Source organism: Electrona antarctica (assembly GCF_951216825.1).
Source record: "Electrona antarctica genome assembly, chromosome: 10".
Lineage (NCBI taxonomy): Eukaryota > Metazoa > Chordata > Actinopteri > Myctophiformes > Myctophidae > Electrona > Electrona antarctica.
Genome location: NC_136791.1, coordinates 23,427,438 through 23,439,542, shown reverse-complemented (window position 1 = coordinate 23,439,542; position 12,105 = coordinate 23,427,438). Strand labels below are relative to the sequence as shown.

The 12,105-nt window shown below is 43.2% G+C and overlaps 1 long non-coding RNA gene across 1 annotated transcript in view; it reads left to right on the top strand.

The window, feature by feature from the left end:
* Positions 1–5,067, top strand: part of LOC306931236 — a 28,926-nt gene extending 23,859 nt beyond the window's left edge. Inside the window, exon 3 of the long non-coding RNA XR_013790992.1 lies at positions 5,003–5,067. This is a non-coding gene — a long non-coding RNA (uncharacterized lncRNA). The remainder of the gene's footprint in view (positions 1–5,002) is intronic.
* Positions 5,068–12,105: the final 7,038 nt, after the last annotated feature.

Here is a 12,105-nt window from a genome sequence, read left to right as displayed (position 1 = left end):
GGAATGACTTCTCCTGGTGTCAGTGTTCCCACTTTCAACATCAAGGTCCTACGACCAGACCAGTGTTAAAGGAGAATTCCATGCTAGATGGCTTTCTTACCTTTATTTGTAGTTGTTACGTCCCCACCAAAGAGGTCCAGGTGTTATTTTGTGCAAAAGTGCATTATTGGCTATTTCCCTATAAGCTCTCAATGGGGGTTGGGTTTTTGTGCTAATTCGCTTATTTCCATCGAAATAAGTAGTAAAGTGTGCCGCTTGGGATACTATTTACATTATGAAGAGAGGATATATATATACAAAAAAGTAGATTTTTGAGCGATGGAAATAACCGAATTAGCACCCCATAGTCCCATTCAATTCAATAGTAGTAATTATCAATGAAATTCTAGTGCTTTGCCAATTATTTTGGGGGCCCGCTTGCAATATCCTCACTGGCCACTAGTGGGCCTCATCCCACAGGTTGAGAATCCCATGCGGTCTGGAGGCTGTAAGTGGTTAATAATGGAAGGCAGAGACTCTAAGCCGCTCCCTGTTGTGCAGTCAACTACACCAGCATGAAAATGAGAGCGAATTGAGGAGAGGGCATGAAAGGGGAGAAGAGAGCTTATGAAATATGGATATCAGGGAAAAGCAAAGTGGTCTGAGAAAATTAACACTCAACCAACCGCACATTCCATTTGTCAGTTTGATCACAACGTTAAAAGCTACCTGGAAGAATAATCTATGGTGTCAGAGTCAACATACCTTTTTAGGCAGTGGGGGAAAAGTAAGATTTTTACTATGCCTGACGTCGAAATTTAAAAAAGGCTTCTAAATCATGACAGTTTTCTGAAAAACCTTATGTTTCTATATCAGTGGTGCTCAATATTTCATGTCAAGGACCCCAAAGATTATATATGTCAGGCCGCCGACCCCCATCTGAAAATATGTCGTTCCAGGGACCTCTCCAGAAGCAAAAAACGTTTGCTCTGAAAGAATATATATTCAAAGATTTGCGCCACATTGTAGAACATAATGCTTAAAACACAAAAAGGGGTTAAGTAAAAAGTATCAATACTCAGATATAGAAATAGACAAATGTACTTTAGTAAAAGTACAAAAGTATTGGCTTCAAAATGTACTTAAAATACCACTAATTTTCAACATTTTACTATGTCATTAATATACCTTAGAGTTGTTGTGTGGAAATATTTAAAAAAAAGTCCCCACATTCTGTATTGCCTAGAACTGAAGGTCTGAAAAGAATCGGTAACATTATGAAGTACATCTCAGTGACATCACTGAAATGTACTGAGATGTACTCACTGATTTTTTTTCTTCAGACCAAAAGTAGAAGTACTCATTGTGCAGAATGTCCCATTTCAAGTTTTTAAATGTATACAAATCTTTTGAAAATAGCAGATCTACAAGGTCGTGTATGCGACACGTTAGCCGAAATGGGCTGATGTGGGTATTGCATGTTTTGTAATGACAATCAAAATCTACAAAGTAACTAACGTTTTCAAATAATTGCAGTGGAGTAAAAAGTACAATATTTGGATCTGAGACGTATAGAAGTAAAAGTATTGAAAATTGGAAATACTCAAGCAAACGTGACTTGACTTCACTTAACACTTATTATGCCCAGAACGTCCCCACATGTCTTTATAATTACACCTGTAGGAGGCCTAGGATGTGTGGACACGTCTTTAGGTCCCATTTAGGCCATTTTAGGTCGAAATTTTAAAACAAATCTTCTAAATCCTGACAGTTTTCTGAAATACCTATGTTTCTATATCAGTGGTGCTCAATATTTCATGTCAAGGACCCCTCCCTCCCTCTCTACATGTCTGCAGTCTGCTGCTTTGTCACCGATGCACCTGTTGTCATAATAGTAAGTCGAGTGTGCGGAGGTCTTCCCTTCAAAAAATGTCAAGGACCCCAAAAATTATATGTATTTGGCCCCCGACCCGCATCTGAAAATATGTTGTTCCAGGGACCCTCCTAGAAGCAAAGATTTGAGTTAATTCTGAAAGAATTCTATTTTTCAATAGCTAAAGTATAACATAATGCATTAAACGGGCTTCCCACCCAGAATTTGTTAATGATATAAAACCTGATCGCTTATATCTATTTTTTTGACAGCGGCCATTGCCAGGCAACGCCTTGTGCAGAGCTCCCGGACATTTTTTGCGCATCATGAGCGCAGCCGTTCAGTTTACGGGCCGACACATCTTGCTATTATCTCTGAATCTACGGCGCTTTCCATGGTTTTGATCAGCAATGCTGACGTTCCTAATTTCGGCGACGTCAGCGTCAACTTTTCGACTCTGAAAAGGCGGGGCTTTTCTTTATTTTGAAAAATTCTGGGCCATAGAAAGTGTTTTAAGTACAGTACGTAAGTAAATTTACTTAGATACTTTACACCGCTGTTTATTGTACTCTTAATAAACTTCTCATTTCCTCATTTCTCAATTCCCCATTTCTCAATTCCCCCTGTCACTGCCAAGCCCTACTTTAGACCGGTGGTTCTCAAACATTTCCATTTGAATGTGTATTTGGCCGTAAGACCCACCATCTGAAAAGATTTAGTGCCAGGGATCCCTATAAGAGAAGATGCTTCTAGGGGCGCCCGCTGGCCAAGTGGCCCAGGCGCATGCCGTATACTGTATAGGCTCTGGCCTGACAGCGTGTCACGTGTTCGAGTCCCATTCATGACGACCTTTGCTGCATGTCTCTCCCCTTCTCTCTCTCTCCCTATTCCTGTCATTCTTCACTTGAATCTATCAATAAAGGCTGAAAAGCCAAAAACAAATCTTAAAAAAAAAAGAAAAAAAAAGATGTTTCTAAAGTTGTACAACCTTTTTACTGGATTGTTAATTTGTTAATAAAAATAATGTTCCAAAATAGCCGATTTACAACCTCAGCTTAGATCGGCTGTTCTTGAGTAGCGGGAAAAAACATCAAAGGGGCTTAGTTCAGCCAGCTTGCTAGCGACCCTGATGGGGACTATTCATCCGACTATTATGGTGTTAAAGGCAGAGCTGTAATCAATAAATAATAGCCTGACACGGTTTTGTTGTTAAGTTGGGTGGCCTGCAGAACCTGGGAAATGTTTAAGCTCACTAGGAGTATTCTTCTTTTTTTTGGTAACCCATTTTGTAACCCATCCAAGCTGCTTCTTTTCACCTGAAAGGGGAGAGTTTCCCCGGCTGGACGTAGCGCGTGGAAGGAACACGTTATTCCGACCAGTTCCTTTCCCCTCCATCAGGCTGGCCAGGGGGAGGTAGTTTAGAGACTAGGATTTTTTTCCTTCTTGCTTTTTTAGGTAGACGCCTCATTCGCCGCTGCAATTCATTGGAGCGAGAGCGACGTGTATCGCACTGGGGGCGGAAGTGCATTGTTATAGGTCGTCATGAACGGGACTCGAACACGCGACACGCTGTCAGGCCAGCACCTATATGTGGCATGCACCTGGACCACTAGGCCAGCCGGTGCCCCAGTCCTACAGTTTTTCAACCCAATGTCTCTCTGTAAACGTATGACAGTGCAAAACAGTGCCAGTGTGTCCCAACAGTGTGATGTGAGCAGTTATTGTCCTGCCTTGTATTGTCTATACTGGGGTCATTGTCATTCAAAGGAGAAAATGACATTTCCAGGGGTCATCGACTCATCGATATGTACAGTACGTATGTACGCAGACAAATGGCAAAGACTTGGCCTACAGTAGCTGGTTCGTGGCAAATGTTTGATTTTCTTTTCTTACATGCCATTATATAAATGTTCTCATTTTGATCATAAGACCCAATTACCGAATGTCAAGTCTCCAGGCTTTCTTCAGAATATGTACGACACTTTTTTTCTTTTTTACTATGACACATTAGGAGTCCAACTAGTACTAGTGGTTCTTAATCTTTTATTTTCAAGGAACCCCCTTAACTTTGACAGTGTACAAATGGAACCAAATGGACCCCTATATGGGTCCATTTGGTTCCAGATAGGGGTCCATTTGGTTCCATTTGTACACTCTAGAGTTACAGACCTGTTATGGTTCATTCAGGGGCAGGGGCTGTGTTTCTGGTGGTAATGTCTACTCATTTTGTATATATGTCCGTTGCAAAAACTGGAATTTGGACCAAAAACGTCCACCACAAGCCCGCATGGCGATGGACCCTGACCGCTGGGAGAAGGTTCCCTGTTGAAGGAGTGTGGGTGTCAGAGTGTTAGCATAACCCATTCAGGACAGGATAACCTCTTTTGGTTGTTATACTTTAGCTATAGCAGATCTACAAGCTCATCTGCTATTTTTGAAAAATCGTGAAAATGTGGTGCAAATTTTTGAATATATATATATATTATTTTAGAGTGAACGTTTTTTAACTAAAATCTTTGCTTCTGGGGGTGTCCTTGAAACAACATATTTTCAGACAGGGGTCGGTGGCCAAATCCATATATTTTTGGGAGTCCTTGACATGAAATAGTTTTTTTTTCAGAAAACTGTCATGATTTAAAAGACATTTGTAGAATGGTCCTCAGGTCTAAATAGCATAAAGAGAACACGCAGACGCAGAGAGAAGAATCTCTGATGGCTCCTCTCTAACGTATGCATGGTTTCACGCCTGCAGGCATAAGAGCTATTCCAGGAGCAGCAACAACATTGCTATGATTAGAGTCCCAGGGGTGATGTTTGTTCCCGACGAGATTCAACCCAGAATCTCGAGACATCTGATGCAGAAACTTTACATAAAGCCAGATCAAATGAAAAACACACACACACACACACACACACACACACACACACACACACACACACACACACACACACAGACACACACAAAAAAGAATGTCGTGCTGTGAAATGCAGTATAGTTTGCCCGACTTCTTAAGGAAGTCTGAGGACTCTGTAGAGTGTTTTTTGTACCGGGACAACACAGTCTGCTGAACATTGTAATTGCTTGGTAGAAGTGATTGTGTAAACAGAAGCATTCTGTTCTCTCTTTTATTTTTTCCCCCTTCCCGACAGCACGGTGAAGGAAGACACGTGACAACTCGGGTGACACCAAGCAGCAGGAGATGAGATTTGGACACGAATATGAGGTAAATGGTGCATTTATATAGCGCCTTTATCCACGGCGCTTTACATAGATTGTGCATTACCTTCACCCATTCATACACCGATGGCGGCGGAAACCATGCAAAGGCACCAACCAGCATATCAGGAGCAATTTGGGTGGGGTTCAGTGTCTTGCTCAAGGACACTTCGACACTAACTCTGGGGGAGCCCAGGTTCGAGCTGGCAACCTTGCGGTTACCATCCGGCCACTCTACCCCTGAGCCACCGCCGCCCCACTCTGGTACTCTGGTACCGCATGTCAGCAAACATAGGCACCGTGACACACACCGCCTGACTTTAAAAGCCTAAAATGTGTGCACGTTTGTATTGCAAGTCACTTCATTTATTCAGACTTACCTACTTGTATTGCCAAGGGCCATATGCTCATGTACTTTTCACCAGTCTCTCTCTCTCTCTCTCTCTCTCTCTCTCTCTCTCTCTCTCTGTCTCTCTCTCTCTCTCTCTCAAAAGCCTAGACTACAATATTAAGATTTAACGTTGCTGTTGACACGAGTAGGAGGGGGGAAAAAAAGATCTGTTTTGTATTCCGCCGAGCAGAGCCCAGCCGAGGACCGGCATCATCCTGAGCTAATGGGGACAGTTGCACGTTATCAATGGGCCGGCTGGTGCTCTGCCTGTTCAGCTTCAAAGAGCACGCCCGCAGGCGTCCTTTCTAATATTGTCTCGGAGAGTCCGTGTTTTTCGCAAGACTACTGATGCATAAGCAGGCCTGGAAAAACAGAGAGAGGGCCGAGCATCAAACGCGCTTTTGAAGTACAGGACCGTCGAAAACCACAACTAAACGTTTCCACCTGACGCAGCGACTGGTGCAGTGTCTCTCTCTGCGCTGTGTACAACCTGCTGCTTGTTTGTCTGCTCCTGAGCTGATCGGAGCCTTTTCATTTGTGTTTACTGACTCGCTGCAGAGCAAAGGCATCTGCCGTTCCACCCTGGCCTATACACAGCAGTGTGTTCATTTCATCGACTAAAAAGTGGAGAAGTGATCCAGTAGAACTAAAAGACAAGTCATTTTATCGGCTGTTCCCCTGATCGACTATTTTCAGCATGCAACCAAGTGTAAAATCAGCCATTAGGTGATTAGGAGTTACGACGACATAATTTTTTTGCTTTAGTCACATTCCTAAACCAATAATTTGAGGACCGGCATAATGATGCTAATGTCTCCAGTAGGAGACTGCGCAAGTCTCCTGAAAAATCTCCTTGAATTCAAGGCTTTTGGGGTGTGTAATTGATCGAAAATAAGTAATTATTTGGATGAAATACTCCTTTTACTGTGTAGGTAGGCCTATTAATATAGGCTTCCCCAGACTGATTCAGAAAGCCGACACAAGCAGATATCTAGTCGCTGAAGGGATGACGAACCAGCTGTGCGAGTAACCGAAGGGATGATGAACATCTGTGTTTGCACACGCACGGCTCGTGTGTCGGCATGTTAATCCACAACCAAAACAACAGTGTCACGGCAAAAAGATATGTCTCGTTGTATCAGCACACTGGCTGAGCACACACGGCATGAACAGTGTATACTAGTGCTCTCTCTCTCTCTCTCTCTCTCTCTCTCTCTCTCTCTCTCTCTCTCTCTCTCTCTCTCTCTCTCTCTCTCTCTCTCTCTCTCTCTCTCTCTCTCTCTCTCTCTCTCTCTCTCTCTCTCTCTCTCTCACACACACACGAACAGAGGTTATGTAACGTGTAAGGGTCTCTGGTGTTGCACTGTGAGTAGCACTCAGTAGAGGGAATTGTAAACAGCTGCAGTGTAAGTGCAGGGAACAGTATCAGGGGGACAGCATAAGACCCAGAACTGACTCCCCAAGCCCCCAGAACGGCTGGCCAACGTTGAAGCCGCCTCTGCCCTATACTGGTCAAAGCTGGGATTGCAGGCAGGCCCGTGCAGTTATAGCACTATAGCAGTTATCCGCATTTTGACCACCAACACTGTTGGGGTCCAAATTGAAAAAAAGGCGTTCTTCCAGGTGCTTCAAAAATGTCACTGAGCAACTTCCATTGAAATGAATAGCTGGCGGCTGTCGCTCTCCCGGTCCGCCCTCTATCCCTTATTTATTATTTTTTTCCCCATTTATTATTTTTTCCCCACATACATACTGTACCCTTTATTGAGGGTATGTATGCGCGTGACATCATCATACCCGGAAGTTAAGCGGGAACGCCTACTGAGTGGCAAAAAAACTTTTCTGGCCTTGACAGTCCTATCTGATTGCATTAAACGACGTTAAACGACATTAAACTCACTTTGCCAAGTCACTTTGACACTCTATTTGCCACTTGATTTTTCCATTCACTTTATGCATTCGCATAAGACTTTTATGGGACATTTTTTGTTTACAAAAAGTACGTGAAAAAGTGAACCCTCTGTCATTTATAACTCTATAAGAACTGTGTGTGTGTATGCGCTCACCACTTGCGTGCGTGTGCGAGCGCACACGCGCGCACGCACAGGATTTTCAAGACTAATTACAATTAAATGATAATCTTGGCTCCTTGAATCGAGGATGATGTGTAATGTTTGTAATCTGATACAATTCCCCTGAACACTGATAATACTGTGGATCCTGACTTGCACAACGTGAGAGCAAGTAGTTATCTGCCTGGCAAAGGAATGAAAAATAATAATAACTGCCAACAAAACGACTTCATTTTATTTTTGCCAGTCTAACAGTCTCAGGGAGAGAGAGAGAGAGAGAAGCGAGAGAGAGGGGAGGGAGGGAGGGAGGGAGGGAGAGAGGGGGGGGGGGAGAGGGAGAGGGGGGGGGGGGGTGGGTGAGAGAGAGATAAAGCTGAAAGTCACTGCTGCACTCTGGGTAATGACTGGTCTGTCACGCTCTGCTTGACTATTCCATCCCCTCAGTCAGTCGCCGGCCGCCATGTTGTTTTCAGACTGTCACTTTAGACCAGTGGTGTAAAGTAACTAAGTACATTTAAATAGTACTGTACTGTACTGTACTGTACTGTACTTTGAGGTATTTGTACTTTACTTGAGTATGTCAAATCTTCAGCACTTTTACTTCTACTCCACTACATAGACATGAGACAAATATTGTATTTTTACTCCACTACAATTATTAGACAACATTATTTACTAGTTACTTTGTAGATTTTGATTATTATTATTACAAAACACACATTAACCATACATTTGACCATTTGAAAATAGACGTGCGACGCATTGTGAGTTTGTAGAGTTTGCTATTTTAAATACATTTTAACCCATTCTGGACGGGAACCCCTGTCTGTGTTTTACGCATTATGTTATGCTTTATCTATTGAAAAATAGCAGTGCCGCGCTACGAGAGCAAACGTTTTTTAACTCAAATCTTTGCTTCTGGGGGGTCCCTTGAACAGATGGGGGTCCGCAGCCAATTTCATATATTTTTGGGGCTCCTTGACATGAAAATGTTTGAGAAACTTGAATAATGAGAACTTTGTACTTTTCCTCAAGTAAATTTTGAATTCCAGTCTTTGACACAGTATTTCTACATTGCAGTATTGATACTTTTTACTTTTTCCACCAATGATCATCATCATCATTGCTGTGGTTGAAACAAGCTACTGTGACTGATGAGTGAAATTGCAGGTCTGCTGTTTCATTTGGCGTTATTGAGGGTCATTTTCGGCGCATTTCTGCCCCAAACACCACCTCAACGTGTCAAATATCCGCTACACGAAGAAGCCCGACCTCGGTGCGTCGTCGAGTGTACGATCATCGGATACAAAAACATCATAATACGCTGATTATGATGCTGATTTACACCGCACATTTCATTATTTATTTTGTTGTTTTTGTGGGATTTTTGAGCCTTTATTTGACAGGTAGGTAGAGTGGAGAGGGAGATGGGGAGGGGGAGAGAGAGAGAGAGAGAGAGAGAGTAGGGGAGAGACTGGTAGAGGCTTTAGTTCTGACATACTATTGATCCGACTGTCATAGAGCAAAGTCTGACGTCAATGTCGGTAGAGGGCACTAAGTCCACGGGTTCATGTATTTTTTTTTATTTGCATTGTAATCCCCATAGGGGGATATTAGATCACCTCAACTGTGTTTGAAAAATAAACAAATCATCCCGGCCGTTACACTCATATGGATATGAAGAATCAACTGACTGAGAGAAAACACTAATATTACTGCTTCTGAATTAGCTAGAAACGAACTATATCATACTGAATATGAGTGACTGACTGTCGTAAACGATACAGAGACAACGATACAGAGACACCTCCCCGACAATATCGCAGACAGTTTGTTTATTTTTGTAGGCTATACCACAATTCTTATATGAGACGATTTCAAGATGACCCCATGTTATTCTCCATAGAGAAATTACTTCCGTGAACCAGGGGATAACCGCAAGCACGGCGGAACACATGTCAGACCAACGCATGTCGGGAGCGACGGGTGATTTCCACATGTCGGACCTTTGGTGTGTCGGATCCGCGTGTTCTCACATTTATTTTTTACTTAAGTAAAAGTACCAATACTGCAATATATAGAAATACTATACATTAGCTACATGTAAAAGTCCGGTTTTCAACATAATACTTAAAGGTATATTCAGTGATTTTACTTAATTCAAATATCACTTATTTTTTCTTTTTTTCTGGATAATCCTCCCTACTATAGAGTGTGCTGACCATATAAGGAGTTCCTCCCTGTCCCCAGTGAGCCCCTGGGGTCAAAAAACCCTAGTTTCAGTTTTGGTGGCGGGTGGCAAAGCCTTCATCCAATCAGGATGAGAGGGGCCTTCCTCCAATCATGATCAACTGGGGGCGGGCCTTGGTGCACATGCTGTTGGCCTGTTGCACTTCCCCCCACTGTAGAGCGTGCATGTGCACTTTTTGTTACCGGGGCGGACTGGGTGGTTTTCCAAATCACCCAAATCACTGAATGCTCCTTTAAGTAATACTTAGTAAAAGTACAAAGAAGGTATCGGTGAGCAGTATTCTGCGTTTGTGTTTGACTGCGGGAGCCACTGAAGATCATGGAGGAGTCATGCAGGACTGGTGTGATGGGTTCTGGTGAGCAGGCGGTCAGCACAGTTTTGCTGTAGTTTCTTGAGAGCTTTTTTGCTGGCACCATAATGAGGCAATGGGCTCTATGCACATGCACACATGCCATTTTGGAAAGAACTTGGGCTCCTTCCCTACCTCCTGGTGTTACCCAAGGAAGCTTTCAGAAGGAAAGGAAATGGTCACGTGACTGGGCTGCGTGGACACTTTCATGGGAGCCAAAACTCACACCGGAAGTTCAATGAATACATGTCAGTTTAATGGAGCCGGCTGGACCAGCTCATAACAAACATTATTTCTGAACAATTGAGACCTTTGTCATATAATCGGTTCAGGAAAAGAAGACATATAAAAGAAGACTTGGCTTGGGGGTATCGTGAGATTTGCGTCTTGCGATACTTGCGTTCAGAAAGGTGTTTGCTCTTTAGAAACCATATACCTCTATAATATTACACAGTGTACACATCGAAAAGCAATACAGCAGACAATAATGTGTTGCATGTCTTCTGTTATTTTCCAGAAGCGATTACTTTACAAAAGGTCTCAGTCATTCAGAAATTGTGTTTGTTCATGAGCTGGTCACTGAGCTCTCATTGACTCCAGTGCATTCTGTCAAACTTCCGGGTGTAGTTTGGCTCCCATGAAAGCATCAATGAAAGTGTCATGTCACGTGACCATGTCCTTTCCTTCTCTAAGCTTCATTGGTGACAGTATGATACTACAGAACACTGATACTAATGAAGACTCTGTTAAAACTCTTAATTAGTATCATTGGTAACACCTGTGAAGGAAGTATAGGGAAGGGGCCCGGAAGTAGGAAGAGTTATTCTGTGTGCATAGAAGAGCCCATTGCAGGAGTCGAGTCGGGATGTGATGAAGGGCATGAATGAGTGTCATGAGTGTGCAGTGTGCAACAGATGGGGATGCATGCTGTCCTCATTCACCCACAGTATACCTGGAGTGGTTCACTGCGCTTCACCCTGGCGTTGCGACATCCCCTACATGTTCGCGCGACACACTTACAGTAGTCACCAAAGGTGACCGGGCTTTTTGCCGCACGAGCACCCAAGTTTTGGAGCGCCCTCCCCCTGGCAATTAGAAAGGCCAATTCTTTGTCATCCTTTAAAACACTTTTGAAAACACAATCTGTTGTATTGCATGTTTGTTATCTGTTTTAGTCATTTGATACCGGCACTGTTTTTAATTTTCTTAGTTTACTAATTGTTTATTGCTTGGCTCAAGTTACTTTTACTTACTTTTATACAAAAGAAAGAAGAAGTCTGCAGACTGTTCTGTAAGCTCCCCAAAAACTTTAATTACCAAGGCGGTAAAAACGTTTCGGCCTCTGTGGCCTTCGTCAGGTATACTGAATTGCAGCGCAGACAGGTATATACGGTATAGAGGTATGTGGGCAGACACAAATCAAGAATAAACAATCACACCTGTGGCCACAGGTGTCCCAATTTCGGATAGGACTTGGATTATTATTATAGCGGGCATGGTATACAGACGGTTATGATGCTATCATTGCGCAGCTCTGAGAATGGTGTGTGTGTGTGTGTGTGTGTGTGTGTGTGTGTGTGTGTGTGTGTGTGTGTGTGTGTGTGTGTGTGTGTGTGTGTGTGTGTGTGTGTGTGTGTGTGTGTGTGTGTGTGTGTGTGTGTGTGTGTGTGTGTGTGTGTGTGTGTGTGTGTGTGTGTGTGTGTGTGTGTGTGTGTGTGTGTGTGTGTGTGTGTGTTTATCCGTCTGTTTTTGTCGTCGTTCCTCAGAGAACCAAAGACGACGGGGCGCCTTATATATAGAAGAAGTAACAGAAACGTTCTCTGTCATTTTGCCTTGTTGTTGTGAGCCCTCGAGCACCGTCTCCCCTTTGTTTGTCTTGTCATGCAGGGCCGCACAGATACACATGTGGGTATGGATGCGGCGACATGTACACACACACACACATGCACACACACACACACACACACACACAC